This window comes from Capsicum annuum, chromosome 6 (genome assembly GCF_002878395.1).
Source record: "Capsicum annuum cultivar UCD-10X-F1 chromosome 6, UCD10Xv1.1, whole genome shotgun sequence".
In the NCBI taxonomy this organism is placed as follows: Eukaryota; Viridiplantae; Streptophyta; class Magnoliopsida; order Solanales; family Solanaceae; genus Capsicum; species Capsicum annuum.
In genome coordinates this window covers 147,845,796-147,866,033 of record NC_061116.1, presented here as the reverse complement: position 1 = coordinate 147,866,033, position 20,238 = coordinate 147,845,796, and the positions used below count along the sequence as shown (strand labels likewise).

The window sequence follows — 20,238 nt, the reverse complement described above, 5'->3', positions numbered from 1 at the left end:
AGGTATCGGGTGTTCCTAACCCACCATCACTGCATGACCATAAAATACGATAACAAAGCTTAAAATCTATAGTATGGGATCATGGTTCAAAAACCCAAAACATAGACATTTCATCAAACATGAGTGAATCATGAACTTGAACATGGGGATGTCTTAAAACATGAGAAAGCAACATGATGTCATGGATAAATTCACAATTCGATATTATGGCATGAAATTCGATTGAATACGACATGGGAAATCGAAACTTGATGCATGAGATAACATAACTTTCCATGGAATCATATTAGGACATAAATTGAGTCAAACTACTAAGGAAAAACATGAATTAAATTCATCTTGAACATATGCAACTTCATAATAAAGCAAGAACCCATATTTTAATCAAAGAAGAGGTTTTTTGGGGCTCCATGGGTGAAAGGGGCCTATCGATGAACACCCCACATACCTTAATATTTAGTTTCTTGAGGACTTCTTGAGTGTTTCTTAAACTTAAAATCTTGAACTCTTGATTTCTTGAGAAAGAGCTTGGGTTTTATTCTTGGGAAAAGAGGAGGGTTTTTTTAGAGAAATTTGGAGTGAAAGGGACAAATAATGCCCTTTTGAAAGTCCCAAATCGCGTTAAGGACTAATTGGGTTGAGGGGAAATAACTCAAATGCCCCTTGGGCACTTCAATTAAGAAGCTGGGTGGGATACCCTTGGCGCGCCACGACCCTTGCTTGGGTTAAGCAGCCATCACATCGCGACCCTTGCTTAGGTCAAGACACCATCGCGTTGCAAACACCTTCACCTATGGAGGCACCCTAGCGCCACGGGGCTATCGCGAGGCTTCACTATTTCAGCCATCAAAACACATCCCAAACCTCATCCGAAAGTCCCGAAACTCTCCCAAGACATACTTTTAACCTCCCTAAACGTGAACCAACTCGAAAACCAACATTTTGTGGTCGAAAAGATCAAAATAAAAATCCATAAAGTTTAGGGGTATTGAAAATCGCTAAGTCCTCAACACTTAGTGGAATTTTCAAACCTTGGACCTCTTAAGCATGTAACTAAGAGCTGAATCAAGCTTAGAATATTACGGGGTATTACATTTACACTAGTTCAAACATAGCTTGATACTCAATCAGTAAGAACGCTTTTAACTTAAATTTGAGCTAGGGGTATCGCACGACCTTATTACATGTCCAGTGCACTCCCATAATAAAGAATTGGTATAACTTATGGTGAAGGAAGTTTTCATGCTTTTACCATAAATGTTTTCAATAACGACAAAACGGGTCATTACATTAAATACCAATTTACCTATCATTCATCCCCGAATGGTTATTGGTAAAAAAAAAAGGTTTTAAGCACGATTCTCAAAATTTAACATACACAACAATTATGAAACTAATGCAAACTCCCATCAATTTCTAACACAATTTGATTACGTGTACCAAATTACGATCCCACAATAACTCCAACCAGCCTACACACCACAAACCACTAAGCTCTAGGTACAAAGCATGGATACTATAACTCAAGGAATATGATACATAGTAAAATTTATGGAATGGGTCATCCAAAATATCCAAAATACCACATGATATTAGACCACACCTACATTTAGGATAATAGTGCAGATAGGGGAAGGATGAGTTTGTGTATCGCTACAATGACACTTTTATTATTGCAGCATCAGTACTACTGCTACGGTGTATTATCTTAAGAAAATTTTTATGAATATTTAGCATGTACATCCACATGAAATCTCCAAGTAATAATTCATAGATAAATCACTAAAATCATTTCACAATTACTCAAAAATCTATTTGAAACCACCAATAATTCTCAAAAACATCATTCAACACAAGTCTAATGTAAACCATTATAGCTAACAAATAAACATAATTCATAACATCCACACTAATAATGTATGATTTTTAAATGGTCCATAACATAACATTTCAAACTTAAATCCTCAATAAAACTATCAACCATTAGGGTCAGAATCACTTTCATTCACATTATCAAGATTATAATCACTTTCATTCACGTCATCAGAGTCATCATCACTTTCATCCTCATAAGAGCTTGGTTGTCTTCTTGAGATGGGCGTTCATCATTTGAAGATGATTTCTTATATCCATGCTTCATCAACAAGTCCAATTCCTTTCTCATCCTCTTATTTTTGTGTCGCTCATTCTGCAACTGAGCATACAAATCAGCATTTGAAGCATACAAATTTATAATTTCAACTGAGCATACAAATCATAATTTCAAGTAACTAAACCATTTTCAAGTCACAAGTTCGCAATTTCAAGTAACAATACTTAATCATTTTCAAGTCATTACACTTAATAATTTTCAAATAACTTACTCATATTTCAAATTACTAGTACACATTTCAAGTCACTACACTCAAACCATTTTAAAATAGCTAATTGACATTTCAAGTCACTATACTTAACCATTTTCAAGTAACTACACTTAACCATTTTCAACTCACTGGGAAAGAGTTTACGTTATATACAAAAACTTTATTATACTGATAAATCACCTAAAAGATATATATTTCTATTAAGTTCACTTAAAACGTGAATCTACAATCTTGAAAATAAGACAAATTACCTGCTAAACAACTAAAAATGACATGATAATATAAGAATTTCTATACTAACAGCGTATATAATTTAAACTCAATTATAAAACTCACTAATAGAAACTTCCCTAATCTTTTGTTCCACTATCAATAGTATCCATGTGAGCAAAAGTATCCATGTTAGCACAAGACTGTCGTTATTAAAAATACCCTAATCTTTAGTGCAGAACTTTCACTATATAAGTACCCTTTGTCTTGTTTGCAAAACTTTATTTTTTTTTGCAAAATTTCATCTATAAAAGTACCCTTGTCTAAATTTGAAATTCATTTGATATATCACCAACTCATATTGTAGATTTACAACTTGTACTGTTTGGCAGCAATGTTAAGCCTTTCACTATGTTTTGTCACATTTATTTTTCTAACTGGAAAGGTCTAGGGCAAGGTTCTAAGGCTAAATTCTTCCAATTACCAAGTACTTAATATCTCATATGGGAATGATCAACTTATTAGCAATCAAGAATATGAAGGCAAAATATGTGAGCAGGTGTATGGTTTTTTTCCATGTGCAAATAGCATTGCAGGCTATATTTTCTTGATAGTGGTGTATCAGACACTTGTTGAATGAAGGGGGAAGACAGATCTCAAAAGGGAGCAAGACTCTCTTTAATATTCTTGGCACTGGCATTTATGGTGCCACTGTTTTTCAAGTCTTGAAGACTTTGCCCAGGATTGTCATGGTTATTGGTTAAATTTAACTTAAATGTTTATGATACTAATAAGCCTGGAATATAATTTGTTAAGATTAAAGGCTTACGGTCATGCCAAAAGTTTTAAGTTGCAAAGGTGCAACTTTAAGTTTTAACTAAGAGATCAAACCTGGACGGATTCTTATGAATCTGTCGTAAATTGCAATATATTTCGGCGAAAACCAGTGGGTTGGTGATGGAGGCGTTAGGCTGTTTCGTAGGTGACTGAAACCACAGCGGTGAGAGAGAGAGGAGGAAAATGCGACTGGTCGATGGTCAGCCCGGAGGCGGCAGATCGATGATGCTGGGGCGTTGGCGGCTGTTGGGACCATTTGGTTCGTTGTTTTCGTCGATGGAGCAGCAGCGACGGTGGTTTTTTGTTAGGTTTGCCAACAGAGCTCCGGTATTGTCTGGACGGCGGTGCGATTGGCTTGGATTCGTCGGCGGTGGAAGCGGTGGCTGTTTTGGGGTTTTGTTGGTTGAGCGATGGCCATTTGGTGAAGTCGCCAAAGAAAGAGAAAGGAGAGAAAGGAGGTGGGGTTCCGTAGATTGGTGGTAGGCCGCGACAGATTGATGTAGTTGTTGTTTCTGATGAGTGAGGAGAGAGGGCTCTGGAGGTGTGGCGGCTGATTGAGGGTAAAGAATGAGATTAGGGCTCGTTGTTTTGTTTAAGGGAAGAAAAGGTGACTTGATCTCAGTCGTCGAATTAATTTTAATCAAAGGTAAGAATAAAATAATGTAATAGTGATTTAAAATTATGTCAATAATTAAATTTTAATTTGGGGTCAAAATTGATATCAATTCTGGCTAAAATTGATATTAATTGAATAAGAATTAAGCTAGAAATTACATAAGCTGAGCAAATTGAATGACTTAGGTTGCGATTAAATAAATGTAGGAAAGGCGTAATAATAATAATAATAATAATAATAATAATAATAATAATAATAATAGACAATGTTTGTAAATTATGGGTATGTATAGTTACGAAAATGATTTAATAAATATTAGCAAAATTATGTAAAATATTGTACAATGTAAAAAATAATAGTATAAAAATAAATTATATATTTTTAAATAATGAATGCGACACGTTAATATTTATTTGATATCAAAATAATGCGTAGAAAATATCAAGATTTAAAATTAATAATCTTGTAAAAATAGCAGACTAGGAGAGGTATCGGAAGGTCAAAATTGAGTGTCAACACAACTAACCCGAATTAGTCCCACAAATTGAGGTTTGTGGAGGGTACGGTGTATGCAGACCTTACCTCTAAGGTAGATAGATTGTGTTTCAATAGATCCTTGGTTCAAGAAAAATAGTCTGAAGTAGTCCAATTTCAAGAAAAAATAGTGAAAATTGATTTAATATTGACCGTTGATCAAATATGATGATCGGTTGAGATTAAAATTGAGGAGATGAGTCAAATTGGGACTAGAAATTGGATTTAAAAAGATTGAATAGGGAATTTCGTGAGTATTTTAGACTCAATTGACATAAATTGAGTATAAAATGGCTAAAATTTAAATAAATTAGGAAAATTGAATTGAATTAGGTGGATATTTAATAAATATAATAACTATATAAAATTAATATAAAATAAATAAATAAAATTATTATTCTAAAATTAATTATAAATAAATTATGTAAATAAAATTAAAGATGTCTATTGCATAATAATGTCAATGCATTTCGTCTACTACAAATAATTTTTGGTTAATTAATTTTTGAATACGGTATTTTATATATATATATATATATATATATATATATATATATATATATATATCGTCTGATGAATTATCGATTAATTAGCTTCATTATTATAACTTCAATAGTGTATTATTAACTCGATCATATGATGTTAACGTATTATTCAAAACATTTGGATATATAGATTCAGTTAGCTAGCTTTTGACTACTATGTACATCATTACACGAGAGATACGTATATATATATATATAAATCTCAAAAATGCACATGTGGTCGATTTTTAATTAAGATTTATTTTTATTTTAGAAAAAAAAAAGAAAAAAACGACCACAAGTGGTCGCTTACTATCATCCGTGATCGCTTTTTTGTGGTCACTTTTTCTGTTTCTTGCTAGTAATACAAGAAAGAGAAATCACAACCATAGCAGCGATGGATTGAAATTCTTAAGAAAGGAATAGAGAGAGAAACAGCTAAAAGATAATTTAAATAAGGAGAAAAGAGAAAAAAAATTGGGGTGTTGCCTTAATAGGTGTTTGACTATAAATTTGACTGAAAAAGCGATGTACAAAATCGACGTTGTGTGTCGCTCTTTAAAAATTTATATATTTAATTTAATTTTGAAAATATAAAAATTATTTATCTATTAGTAAATTAAAAATATTAAATATCAACGAACAGTGTCGTTTTTATAAAGTTAATTTTTATTTATTTTTGACAAAAAGGATACTGTTCGACGCTTTTTGTAAAAAATACAAAAAAATTAAAAATTACGACGGATAGAATCGTTTTTACAGAATTAATATTTTAATAATAAAAAATTATATAGACGGACAACGTCACTTTTTTAAAAATTTATTATTACTATTTTTAAATAAATAACGACGCTTTTCATCGCATTTATTAAAAAATTATAAATTATTTATTAATTAATTAGCACAATAATCTCCGAAAAAAACGACGGATATTAAGACATTGACCGCCGATTTAAATAAAAAATAAATAAAAATAAAAATCAAATTAAAAAAGCGACGAACAGTGTCGCTTTTTATGTGTCGTTTTTTAGCCTTTTTTGTAGTGTTATTTCATGATAATTATACCTTATATCTCACACCAAATGACTCCTAAATATACATTATATTAATATATTATATTATCGTGTGTAGTATGATGCCTTACGATTATATTAAAATTAACCAGTAGAAATCAATAGAAAAACACGCTCTATTTGAGCCCTAAGTCGTTCTTCATCCTATCTTAGTGTTTCGAAATTTTACCTCTTTAATTTTTTGGTGATAACATAACGAGTCAAGCTAAGGTTTATCAGCTCGAATACATCTATGATACCATCTATGTCAACAAACTAATTTTAATTTCTTGAGCAACTTTTGCTTGATCATACGTGTCCACCATTTTAATGTCTAATTTCTTTTTATTTTATGTTTTTTATTCTTCAATTTTATCTTTTTCCTATTTAAATTTTTCAAGTCATAAAAATCCTATGTAAATCCCCAAGAAATAATTTTCAGCTAAATTTGTAGCAACACAATCCCCAAATAATTTCTCAAGTAATAATTTTCCAGGTAAATCCCAAACAAAATTCGCAGAAAATAATCCCCAAATAATTTTCCAGGTAATAAATCTGTCACATAAATTTCTACCAAAATATCTCTACGTAAATTCATAGGATAAATTATCTGAGAATTTTCCTATGGATTTAAAATATATATATATATGTCCAAATACCTGCAGATTTACCTAGAGATAAAATATCCGTCGATACATTTCCCCAGATAATTTCAAAAGTACAAAATTTACACGATATGACGCCAAATTAACCTGCGGAATTTGTTGCAAATATATAGTTCGCAGGTAATATATTATAATGTTGAGGAATTTAATATTTTTGTAGGTAACTCCGCATATATTTCCTGCGATATTATTTCCTACGTAAAATTCCTATGTAATTTACAGTTTTCTAGTAGAGAACTCCCATGCACTATCCCCAACAAAACACACATAGAATTCTCAACTAACCATGACTAACAACACACCTTCACATACTATTCTCGCTTGAAAGCTATAAAATAAAACACCAAGAAACACTAGCCCGCTAATAACAATAATCGATCATAATCATATGGTATATCTTATTATAATCCATTAGCACATCCTCTTTCTACACATTACTACCATTTACCCATCTATACACCTAAATTACTTCCATAGCTCTAATTTCAACTAAACTCCACTTTTTTTCTACAACCACAAGGGAAGACTAAATTAACAATACTCAACCACCAAATACTTTCATTAATAACTTATACTTTTCTAACTCTATGTAATATAATCAAGAACCCCTTTCCTACTCCAAGCATCCTCTAAGTCACTTTAATAAATAACTCTCTCTCTACCTTCCACCGTGAAATCTATATCACATTCACTACCACTTTAGGTAACACCCAAAGATGCATCACCTCAATCCTTACTTAATAGCATACATAGATCCCTCACTATACTCTTAACCAGTCGCTATCTCTAACTTTCTTGTTACTATACTTCTAAATCCATACTTCCAACTATAAAGTGTTCTACTATTTATGAATTATAACAGACTAAATAACAATATCTCTTAAGGGAAAACTATATTCAATAATCTGGGTACATAACCTCTCCTCTCAAGAGCGTTATCTGTAACTAATGGCTCAATAAAAAATCTGATTATGTGGCAGAGCTTGTCTTAACCACACAACTCATATGGAAGAGGACATAATCTTTTGAATTAAAAGACTTTAAACACACTAGCGGGATCCTCTAAAGCCTTTTGTGTGACTTCTGAAGTTACCAATAGTAAATCTGAGAGCATCATCTTGGGGGGAATTGGAACTTACTAATCATGCTATCTCAAGAATAATTCATAGATGGAGAATTATGGAGTAACACATAAATCGACAGAAGTTTTTGAGAGAATAAATTTATAGCACGATCTAGAGCATGAAGAAGGAAAATATTTCTTAAATACCCTGTAGCCTCTAGAAGAAAAGTACAAATGTCTTTGTAACATTTCGCAAGACTCTACGAGACACAGCTTTATAGACAGCCTAGGACACTTGAACTCTGTGCTCCGATACCAAGTTTGTAACGCCCTGAGACTACTCTTGAACGTCACATGATGATTAGAACCACAAGTGATCCTAATCTAACTTGTGTTACCAGCATAACCCGTGAGCAACTGAATAAGATACATAAATTTGAAAGAAATAAGTGGAAGAGATGTCTTTGCTGAATATGTTCAATACAAAACTATTAAAGACATTTACACGTTGGTTGTACAAAACAAAAATAAAAATAAATACATCAACTCAGAATGACCGTCTATGAAGCCTCTACTAATATTGACTATAGGTAACTGGGACATGACCCCCAATCTATCCCTAATTAATACGATTGAATAAAAAAATGCTACTAGAACTATTGTTGAATCGAGTCCTCGAATCAAAAGAACTCATCACCTTCTGGCTGGAAGCTGCAAACTGTCTGATTATGATGTGTAGGCTACTACTGATCCTACATTATGAGACAATGTAGCACATAAACATATGTGTGGGTCAGTACTTTAGGAATGTACTGAGTATGTGGGGGTGAATGTATAAGTAAAGCAAAAACTAAATATATATGTAAACTTTCAAATAATGGATGCGAAGCATAAATGACTCACCTTGGAATTGAGTAAAACTAAAGACTGAAAGATCATAAAACATGGATAATAAAGCATATGAATAAACTTAGTGAGACATAACACTTAGTTTCTAAAATCTTTACTTTATTCTTTCTTATGGGGGATTCTTCTAACCAACATAAACCATGTGATCACCATGGAATCCAACATCTTACCCACATTGGGGAGAGCTGTTCTACCGTTACCATCGGAATAAAACCTTAACTTAAGTGATTACTGAACTACATCCTTATTAAAAAAAAAATTAACCTACGGTGGCTTGTAGTTTCTAGGAATTCAGGATATGCTCATCCGCATTCCCTTCTTGGTGCTAAATACTATCCCTATAATACTTATATGCTCATACTATGAGAAATCCAATTTAAAATAGCATAAGGGTTTATAGAATGAAAATCAGTTATGCTTCTCTTTTCTTTAAATCATAATTAAGATGAATAGTTGTGAATTTCATATCTTATTTTTAGATCAAAAGATCAATCTTTATTGAATCATGCTATAATGTATATGAATGAAGTTTCAAAGGCTTAAACTTCCTTGTAAACTTAACGCTTGCAATTGATACTTGGAATTCATGCTTTATTTCACAGGATTTCATAATAAAACACCATGCTAAATAATCACCTTGAAATCTTTCAAAATTATCCCATCAAGATAGTAAAATTCAAATCATAATACAAATCTTTCAAGTCAAAACATGAATATATGTAAACCTTGATGCACCTAAATCTTTCAATCACATAGTAGTATCATACTTCAAGAATATGGCTATTTAGGTATGAACCCTAATTCAAAATAAGTAAATTAAATCTCAAAATCATGCACTTTGGGCATAAGTATGAAAGAATAACCTTGTTCATAAACCCCACATACCTGGACTTTTTGACTTTCTTGAAGGGAACTTAGACTTGGGAACTTGAGAGATGATTTTGAAGAAGAAACCCTAGCCTTATTGTTTTTGGGAGAGGGGATAAGGTATAACGTGTTAAGTGATTGAGGATGGTCTTATGTTTTTAAGTCATGGGTTTGGAGTTATAAGAGAAAAAAAGACCAAAAAACCCTTTAACTGAACTTTACAGAAATTACACGCCAGTATTTCGAGTCAAACATACTACTCGTATGGTGGGGTATGAATAGGCACATCAACTCATAAGCTTGGCAGAATCAAGGATGATATACACTGATCAACATACGAGTGATAACATACAACTCGTTACTTGTCTATATGAATTGGAAACAACCCATCGTATCTTGGACAGAAACTTAGGGAAACTATTCTTCTAAACTCACGACTTCACTTCGTACGACTCGTACCATGAACTCACAACTTCGCTCTGTCATCTCCCCCTTAGCTTCAAGCCATCATATTAAGTTTGAGAGATCCCTTACTAGACTCTAAATTGAAGTACACCCACTTCACTCTGGGGTCAGGAAAACTACTATACACGCATATCATGGCACTTAACCCGAATGACTACACCTAAAAGTGGAAAACCCACTGTTAATACTACCTTTTAAGATACACTTTATCATTTTATATACCCAACAGTCATCATATAATACTTGCACACTTACTAACTTCGGGGCTTCATGAGTATCCCCATAGTCAGAGTGCACACCCTCTAGTGCTTTAACTCTTATTTCTATTAGTTCAACCTTCAAAAACTTAAACTTAGAATCTAGTACTCAACATGGGTATCACCAAGCCTTCAATGAATCATACTACTTCCGACATAGCCTACCAATATCACGACTCCAAACTTACATCTCTCTACTATGAGAATCAAGATCATATAAAAAGGCTCAACACTATCAATCAAAACTCCTTAACTTGGCTATTTAGAACACAATATACTATCTAACTAGTCTTTCTCCACCTAGCAACTCAACGGTACCACTCGTCACACAAAACGTGTAATAGTCTTAGAAAATACCGCAACCTCAGATCACCTTGGGCATACTTCTACATTATATATGCAGCATCATACTTCACTACGAATCAAATAAACTTAGGCTCTTGCATATACTATTCAAGCCTATTAGATTACTTCCATAAAACTAGTATCATTAACCAAGAAATCATCACTTCCACCTTCATGAACATCAATTGTTCAAACTTAATGTCTAGTGCTAAACATGATTTACAACCCAACCTTATACATAATTCTTACAAAACATACATCATCAATCTCTTGCTAGTATTTACCACCACACTATTTAAATTCAAGCCTATAGTCTAGCATCAATCACTTACCATCAATGAAGAATGCAACATAAAATAAATATACTAATCTATTAAATTGGGACATTCTACCCAAATGCTTTAAAAATCTACCACATACTTTTCTCACAAGTAGTACTAGTTTACAACTATTAACAAAAACAACAAGGGGTAAAGTTACATAATAGACATGATCAACCTTAACCTTATAGTATAACCCTATACAATCTTTTCTACTTATACGGATTTCTCACCTCATACTTAATCAATCATACATTTAGACTACCTTCAATATCCACAACAACCATGAGTCTATAATTATAACTTACTGGCTAATATAGCCATTTTCACACTTCAAGCAACCGATAAATCACCCTGACTAACAACTCCTTCTCTACCTTCTACTAATTACACACAAGGACGAATCACCTCTTTACCAACTCAATCTCATGCAAATAGATACAACTATACATATATTAAACCAACACAAGAACAACAAGTTGGACAACAAGTTGCTAGTGAATCGAAATAGGCCTCGCACGGCTTCACTAGACTTTGATTTTGTATTTTGAATAAGAAAATGAGATGAATGACAAGTCAACTATGCTAGTGAATTGAAAGAGCCCCACACGACTTCACTAGACTTTATTTTTTTCAACAACACCTTGATGACAAGATTACATGAGATAGAAATTTAATACGCAATATTTTATGAACTAAGAATACACATCTTACTCTGTATAAATAAAATCAGAGTCAAACACTTCCTCCACGGACTACCATACCATCCACACATGCTACTAGTTACCACATTAGTCTATCACCATAAGGGGGTAAATCATTCTCGAACATCGGTTATTCAACTAAAATATTCATTTACATAAAAGTCACCCTCACTCTGACTTCTAACTTTGTGACTTCACATCACCAACTTCTTGGTCTAATTTCACTACCAATAGGTCATGACAACAACACTTTAATGCATACTACTATTCAGGTGGAAATACAGTTCCAATATTCTACTACACATCATTCCCCCTTAAGCAAGACATTAGTAACATAAATTTGAAGGGGACTAAATACAATTAATACCTCAAGCTGAAAAGCACGATTCCATTAGGATCAATGTTTACATCAGAATCAATACACATTGAAGCACTAACGGACTCTTCTCAAGTCCTTGCACAAATTTTAACTCTTATATGGTTCAATCAGAAATGACCATACCATTTAGATTCTAAACTTCTACACTTGAATCACCTCAATAATGAGACATATCTGAGGACATTAGAGTAAGGAAAGAATTTGAGATGACTTTTTACTTTCATATGGGCAACACCATAGCACAAATTAGAGTATGAAAGAGGAACATTCTAACTCTATTACACGAACTAGAACATGAAGAAAGAGATACATTCCTAAATGCCTACACCTAGTAGGATCTTTCATAAGTGTGGCACGCTATACACCCATAAATAAAACTCTACCCGATGCGATTTTGCAGACACCCTAGGACCATGAACCGTGCTCTGATACCAAGTTTATCATGAACTGAACCGGGGCCCTGGCCGTGACAAGCATCCCGAACCATGAAGGCTCAAAACACCCTTCTCTATCTGGTAATCATGCACAATATTCATAAAATAAAAGATAATGCAGAAATAAAAATCTGAAGCGGAAACATGGTTAATCTGAACATGATCATAATACTGAAACTGAAAAATGTGTTTGAATAATAATATCTGACTCAGTCTACGAAATCTCTACTCTGAACTAAACAAGTTTTCTAAAAACTAGGTCAAGGCCCCCAGTAAACCAAAACATAACCAATGATAAAAGTCTGACATGACTAGGCCTTCTGAATAATAGAAGGCTCACCACTGTAAGATCCGGTTTGCAATCTGAAAATATCTACTGATTAGCTGAATCCCTAGACTGTGCCTCAGAACCTAGAAGGAGGGGGGTCAGCACAAAAGTACTGGCACGCAAAGCAATCCAAAATAGAGTAATTGAACATATATATATATATATATATATATATATATATATAATATGAGAGAAAAGTTTTCATTAAAATTCATAAATAAAATAGTTTCTGAAAACACATGGGCACTTACTGAAAACATATAACCTGTTTGTAAATTTAAAATTCTGATCTGTGTATTACTTCTGAGTTAGGTGGTATCCCCTACAATTCTGATATTCCACGAGCGATATGGAATCCGCCATTGACTCAGACGAAAAGCCTTCAACCCGAGTGTGCCGCAAGGGTTGGAGTTCCTGAATCTGATATGCCACAGGGCTCTAGGTCAGCGTAATATATAAACCCGAATCGACAAATCACGATTTTAGGCAATGAGTTGTTTGAACTCATGCCTTCTTCGGGGAACCACCTAAGCTTTCTTTATGCCCAATTTTTATCCTGTTCTGAAACATGCATGTTTCTAGTTTCAACATCTGGAAAGTTTGATTTCAAACATGCATTTAAATCTATTCTAAATTATCATGGCAAAATTTGAGTTGGTGTCGTCACACCAAGACTTGCAAGTCCTATTTCTGAGCCATAATGTCATAAGCATGATTTTTCATGAAAATATAGTTTCAGACCACCCAAACATGTAATTTGCATAAGAGATTTCATGTTCCAAAACTCAAGTCAAAACCATGTAAAAACTTTCATCAAACATATGGTGGTCATGTGCTTTTGGAAAATCCATGCACTCTTTCATTATATGCATAATCAACATTTACAACCCTCTTTTGCGTGTAAAAAACCATATCATGCTTTTCAAAACGCATTCAAAATAATTCGTATCATACGAAAATAGGAAAGCTTACAACACAAGAGGGATTCATTATAATTCATGCTCTCAAGACTGAAACACATACATACATATACATATAAATTGTCAAATCATTTTGGGGAAGGCCAAAAGACCAAAACAATGTCATTAAATCATTCTAAAAACATGAATATGTTCATAATTCAAAAACTCCATTCTAAAACATGATTTTTCTATGCCCATGAGAATTTAGAAAAACCCCGCGTACCTCTATTTAAGAAATTGAGGGATGATCCTTGAAGCCTACGATGTGGGGATTCCAAATCTCTAATTATCTTCCAAAACCCACGATTGAATCTTGAGTTATTTGGGATTTTTGTTTGAAACCCTAAGGGGTGTTCTTGAGAGAAAATTTGAGAAAAGGATTCTATTTTGATGAATTGGGGGCTAAATCTGGTGTTATAGAAGAAATTTGGGTGAGGTGAAATGACTAAAATGCCCCTAAGAAAACAAACAAAGTCAAAACTGTCCCTCAGTTGACAAACTGATAGGCTGAAGTAAAATGGGTATAACTCCTTACTCAGATGTTGGATTTGAATGAAACCAATTGCATTGTAAATAATACTCAAAGAACTTTTATTTGATAGGTAGAAGCTCTTCCAGTTCATTACATTCAGAGTGTTATGATCGTTTGAAGTTGTCCCTGAAATGCTGAAGATTGGGCAATAGGCTATGCGTTTTGCTACTGTTTTGAAATCCAAACGCAGCCTTATGCATTCCAAAAAATTCCGAAACTTATACGAGATGTACTATGAGCTTTCCCAATCGTAACGCAACTTGAAAACCTAAAAACAGAGGTCGGGAAGGTTGAAAAGTCGTATCCCAAAGATTGCCAGCTAAAATAACTCTAAGTGCGCATTACACTTAGAAAATTTTTCAAGTTTTTAAGTCTAAAAGCACTCTATTAAAGGCTAATCCATGCACAACTTTTATGGGGTGTTACAAGGAAGGTGTTCTTATAATGGAGCTTTGGACTCTTCAACTAATCCGGAGTTGTATGAGTTGTACATCGTTGATGGACTGTTGTATCCTGCAGGAGACAAGTCATGAGATATACTATTGGATCGGTGTAGATTATGCCGCAGTAGGCTTGAATCTCCTTAAATAAAGCGAGATATCCGTGCCTCAGCCAAGAAGAAGATTATTTTATTTTCCACACTTTTGTTTATTTTATTTTGAACTGTAATGATTATTGTAATTTGTGGTATATTACACCAACACAAACTTTCTTTCAATGGTTTTCTTTCTAAGGTACATTATAGTGAATATTTATCAAGATCTATCAAGATCTACTTTGATATCTATTAGGATTTGAAGTATCTTTCTTTTACTCAGACTAGGAGTAAATTTTTTCTTTAAATAGAGGGGTTTTGTTCATTGTATTCTCAATCTCATGATCTCTCATCCATCAAGAGAAATAAAGAAGTCTCACTCTTCTCTCTCTATTTATTCTTCTTGTTCTTTCTTTATATTTCATAACAAATATATTGTAGTTTTTTTTTATTTAAATGTTTGTGAGCTTACTGCATAAGTTCCAAGAATATATATTGGTCTTTCCTTTATGTAGACTGACTCAATATAAATCCAACCAGAAGTCAGGATTTCAGTTTATGGATTCTTGATTCTAGAAAAGGTTTTTTTTTCTCGGGGGAGGGGGGGTTATGGATGATACTATTTACTAGGGGTGGGCGTTCGATACTTAGATTTGGTTTCGGGTTCTTATTTTGGGTTTTTTGGTTTTCGGTTTTGAAATTATACGAACCAAAAACCGAACCGAATTTGTTCGGTTCGGTTCGGTTTATATAACTTTCGGTTCGATTTTATTTCGATTTAATAATTTTGGTTTTTCGGTTATGGGCCTATTTAATGGGCTACGTTATATTTATAAATTGAGCTGCTGGGCAGGTATAAAACTAATAACATACATTTCTTGAATTTTAAAGTCTTATCTTCTTTCAAATAAAAAACTACACGATACTACAAATATACCAAAGTTTTTCACTATGATAACAACTGGAGTAATATATATACTAGATAGCCAACGGATACGGAATACAGATACAAAAGATGTTAGAAACATTATAATTTAGTAACTTACAGCATTCCAAATAATTCTCATGTAAACAAAGATTTCATTAGGAGACTGGAATGTTTTACTCCACTATTCCACCAAATAATAAGCAAATTAACCAGGTATGTTTAGCTTACGTTATTAATTCTGTTTAACCAAAATTTAGGTGGTTCATACATCTATCTATACTCTGGGAATATCACCCCTGAATTATTAAATCATCTTCCTATTGAAAAAAGTAAAATATATATTATTATATTATATATTATATAATTAAAAAAGGTATATTAAAAATTTTGGTTTAAATTGAAAAACCGAATTATGTAAACCTAAAACCCGTAATACGAACCGAAATATCAAAATTGTATAAAAAAAATCAAACATAAAAACCAAAACCGAAATGATTTGGTTCGGTACGGTATTTCTGTTTTTTGGTATTTATGCCCACAGTATTTACACATTAATAAAGAGTTTAAGCCAAAGTTATTAAGTTTGATTGGTAAAATTGTAGCTCAGTTTCTGATTTGAAAACAATTTTTGAGAATATAACAATGAATGGACTAGTGGAAAATCACATTTATAACATACAGAAATAACACTTTATAGGTTATACTAAATATTTTATTGCATTACCAAAGACGGCAGTTACCTTTGATCAAGTTTATTGTTACTTTTTCTTTGCAATGTTTCTTTTTTACCAGTATCAAAAAGGAAGTGGAGAAGTCAGGAGACAAGGACCAAACATACCCTTCAACGCCCTTGCTAGTTGCTACTACCATCATTTTAGATCTAATTTTTTGTAGTACATTTAGAAATCCCAAAATAAAATAAAGCTCTACCTCTTTGTATTTACTACAAGATAATTTTAATAAATAAGTAGTAGTGACTAAGAGAGTGTTGGATTGACTTATTTTTAAGTACTTTTAATTTTTAAGTATTTTTTATTTTTAAAAATATTTGGCAAGATAAAAAGTATTTTTAAGTACTTTACTTTAGGCTTAAAAGTACAAAAGAAAAAAAAGTCAAAAGTTAAAAGTAAGTTGTTGTTGCTTAAAAAAAGCTCATCCAAATACCCCTAAGTAGAAGTTGGAAAAATAAGTTAAAAGGAAAGCTGAATTAATTAAAAGGGACACATATTTAATCAAAGTCAATTAAATAAATTTGGGACCTAATTATGATAAGTAAAACATTGGAAACAAGTATTATAATATTAAAAATTATTGTCTCTTAAAATTTCATATTTCATATTTCAAATTTCAAACTTTTAATTTTCTTTTTTCTCTTTTTCTTCATCTGCTTTCTTTTTTCCTTCATCTGCTTTCTTTTTTCCTTTTCCTTCTCCCCCTTTTCATCTTCTCCCTTCTTTTTATATTAGTCATTTTTCTTCTATATTTTTTTCTTCGGGAGTTTTACGTGATAAAAAGGTGCCTCTGAAGCTTAAATGTAAGTTTTACAGAGTGGCAGTCCGATCGGTTATGTTGTATGGAGTGGAGTGTTGGCCAGTTAAGAACTCCCACATTCAGAAGTTGAAGGTGACAGAGATGAAGATGTTGTGATGGATGTGCGGCCATACCAGGAAGATAGCATGAGGAATGAGATTATTCCATAGAAGGTGGAAGTGGCTTCGGTAGAGGACAAAATGAGAGAAGTAAGGTTACATTGGTTTGGACATGTGAGGAAGGGCTCTAATGCCCCAGTACGGAGGTGTGAGATTCTAGCTATGGATGATTTTAGGCGGGTATAGGTAGGCCAAAGAAATATTGGAGGGAGGTGATTAGGTATAATATGGAGCAGTTACAGCTTACGGAGGATATAACCGCTGATAAGAAGGTGTGGAGGACATGGATCAAGATAAAGATTTAGGGGATGGGAGTGCGTCAGTAACAATAGGGGGCGTTCTTTATTTGTGTCTGAAGTTTCTTGTTTGTGGTATTGACTGATGTCTATGATTTTGGATAGATAGTTTTATAGTATTATTTTGTGGCTAGCAGCGTTAGTTTATTTTGCATTCTATACTAGTTTATATGCATTTATGTTTTGTGTTTGTTATACTGCTATAGTCCTAAGCCTGAGGTCTATCGAAAACAGCCTCTCTACTTCATCCGAGGTAGTGGTATGGTCTGCATACACTCTACCCTCCCCAAACCCTACTATGTGGGAATACACTGGGTATGTTGTTGTTTTTCAATTTTTTTTCTCTTTATATTCATGTAGAATTTTCATCTTTTTATTGTGTGTTTTCCTCTTCTTCTACTTCTTCATTCAGATGTGGTTGTAAAATTTTTGAGAAAATATTGGGTTGAAAAGTTGCAATCGTCAAAAAATAATCAAGAGTTGTTTAAGCAATTGAAAGATATTATTTAAATAACTCAGAGTTGTTTAAGCAAACAAAATATATTGTTTTAACAATTAAGGATTGTTTAAATATAGATTATAGTTGTTTGATAATGGTAATGATGTGGGAGAGGGGAGGTGGTTTGATGGGGGATAATGTTTAAACAATTGAGAGTTGTTTAAGCAAATGAAAAATGTTATTTAAATAATTAAAAATCATTTAAATGTTTGCTAGTTGTTTGGAGGGGGTTAGGGGCGTAGGGGAAGGGGGAGGTGGGTGAATAAGAAAGAAGGGAAAAAGTAAGGAGAAATTTATGTAAATATAAAAATTTGTGAATATTTGAACGTATGTGGCGTTATAACTAATTAAAAATTATTCCTTCTGATATATTCTTAAAAAGTGTGTCCTATTTCATTTATTTTTACTCTCAAAAGTCTTTTTTTAATTCATCCTCCCAAGAAAGTTCCCTATTTCCAAAAGAAAAATACTTGGTCATAAAGAGGTTTGGTGTCTATACATTTTGAAAGGGTATATGAAGTCTTATTCTTAGTGAATACTAGTCTCTCGTCAAAAACATTTAAAGATAGATTTTCATTGTGTTCTTCCTTCTTCGTGTTATGTAATGTTTTCTTTAAAAGGCGGGAGCTGCTAAATGGCCATAATTTTTTTGTCATAAAATGACCATAAATATACAAAGACCATACTAATCTTTTCCTTAAATAAAATAGAAGTAAATTTTTACTATTAAATGCAACTAAAATTTATGTGGGATAAGTTATCACAATCATTAAATGTGAACAAAAATTATTAAATTAACTTTAGTATGTGGGACCCACTAACTTCACCCATTGCATTTTCATCCTTCTCCCTCAATCTTCAATTTGGTCTTTAAAACTAGTTTTATTATTACATTGATCATAATTATTTATAATATTATTTAGAGAAGTTCATCAACGATTATTAACATAGTGATCTTCCTTTAAAATATTATTAGAAAAAGTTCATCTATGATTAACTAATTTTGAACTTATCACAATAATAAATTTATTATTATATAAAAGTCATTCAATTCTAAAGTTTTATCACATTTTTTTAAAACATTAGCTAGGGTTGATAAATATGAGCAATATAATTTTTATGATGTGTCAATGTTTATTATATTTAAAGTATTTTGAATTTTGATTGTCAATGTTGAAATATTTTCAAATTAGACTTAAGAAATTAAAAAGATATTTAAATATAATTAATAGAATTATTTAATCAGAGTACATATTTTTTGCCATAATTTTTTTGCCCAAATATGGTCATAAATGTATAAAGGCTATAATAACATTTTCCTTTTAAAAAAATAAATAAATCTTTACTATCTTCTAAATTCAAAAAGTTAAATGTAACTAAAATTTATGTTGAATAAATTATGGCTATCATTAAATATGAAAGAGGAATATTTATTTAACTTTAAAATTGGAGACCCACCTTAATTTTACCTTCTATCCAATCACACCCTCCCTTTTCGTCCTTTTCCCTCAATTTCTCTTTAGTTTATTTTTTTTATCAAAATTTAAAATTAATTTTATTATATATTGATCATAATTCTTTAAAATATTTTTGGATAAAGGTCATCAGCGATTAACTAAATTTTGAATTTATCACAAGAATTTATTTATTTATTTATTTATTTATTATATAAAAGTCATTTCATTCTAAAGTTTATCACAAAAGCCTTTTTATTAAAACATTAACTAGGTTCAACAAATATGAAAAATATGATTTTAATAACGTGTCAATGTTTATCATGTCTAAAATATTTTGAATTTTGATTATCATTATTGAAATTTTTTCAAATTAGACTTATAAATTATTTAAATATAGTTTAAATTTATTAAAATATAATAATTAATTAAAACTATTTAATTAGAGGATATATTAATAGTGAATATAAGTAATATTCATAAGTTATCAAATTCTCGTAATCCAGAGGTA

General features: G+C 32.0%; 1 long non-coding RNA gene across 1 annotated transcript; it reads right to left on the bottom strand.

Annotated features, from left to right (window-relative positions):
- Positions 1-1,834: 1,834 nt before the first annotated feature.
- On the bottom strand, positions 1,835-4,020 carry LOC107873108. Its single transcript, XR_001675102.2, has 2 exons — positions 3,465-4,020; positions 1,835-2,194 (listed from the first exon to the last, which is right to left on the bottom strand). It is a non-coding gene; the product is annotated as an uncharacterized LOC107873108 (long non-coding RNA).
- Between the last annotated feature and the right edge of the window lie 16,218 nt (positions 4,021-20,238).